Genomic DNA, 328 nt, shown 5'->3' with positions numbered 1-328 from the left:
CTCACCGACAGGTAACAGAAATTCCAGAGTGTAGGCTGACAGGAGGTCCTAGGTTGGAGGATAAAGTAATGCTGCAGCATGCAGGAAGTGGTGCATCTTCAGTTAGGACAGCTGCCTGCACCTATGAAGGAGGCTGTGGGAAAACAAACCTCGAGAAATTGCATCGTGGCTTATGGCGATCTCATATATAATGTCGGGTAATAAAGTTTGAGCACCCTCAACACTGCCATTGTGATGGCTATGGAGCTCATCAGCAGTTGCACTGGCTGTTGTTGGCCTGTAGATTGTGGTTTCCAGAAGGAGGGAAAACTGGATTCATGTCTACAGT

This window comes from Penaeus monodon, chromosome 22 (genome assembly GCF_015228065.2).
Source record: "Penaeus monodon isolate SGIC_2016 chromosome 22, NSTDA_Pmon_1, whole genome shotgun sequence".
In the NCBI taxonomy this organism is placed as follows: Eukaryota; Metazoa; Arthropoda; class Malacostraca; order Decapoda; family Penaeidae; genus Penaeus; species Penaeus monodon.
This window is presented reverse-complemented; position numbering follows the sequence as displayed.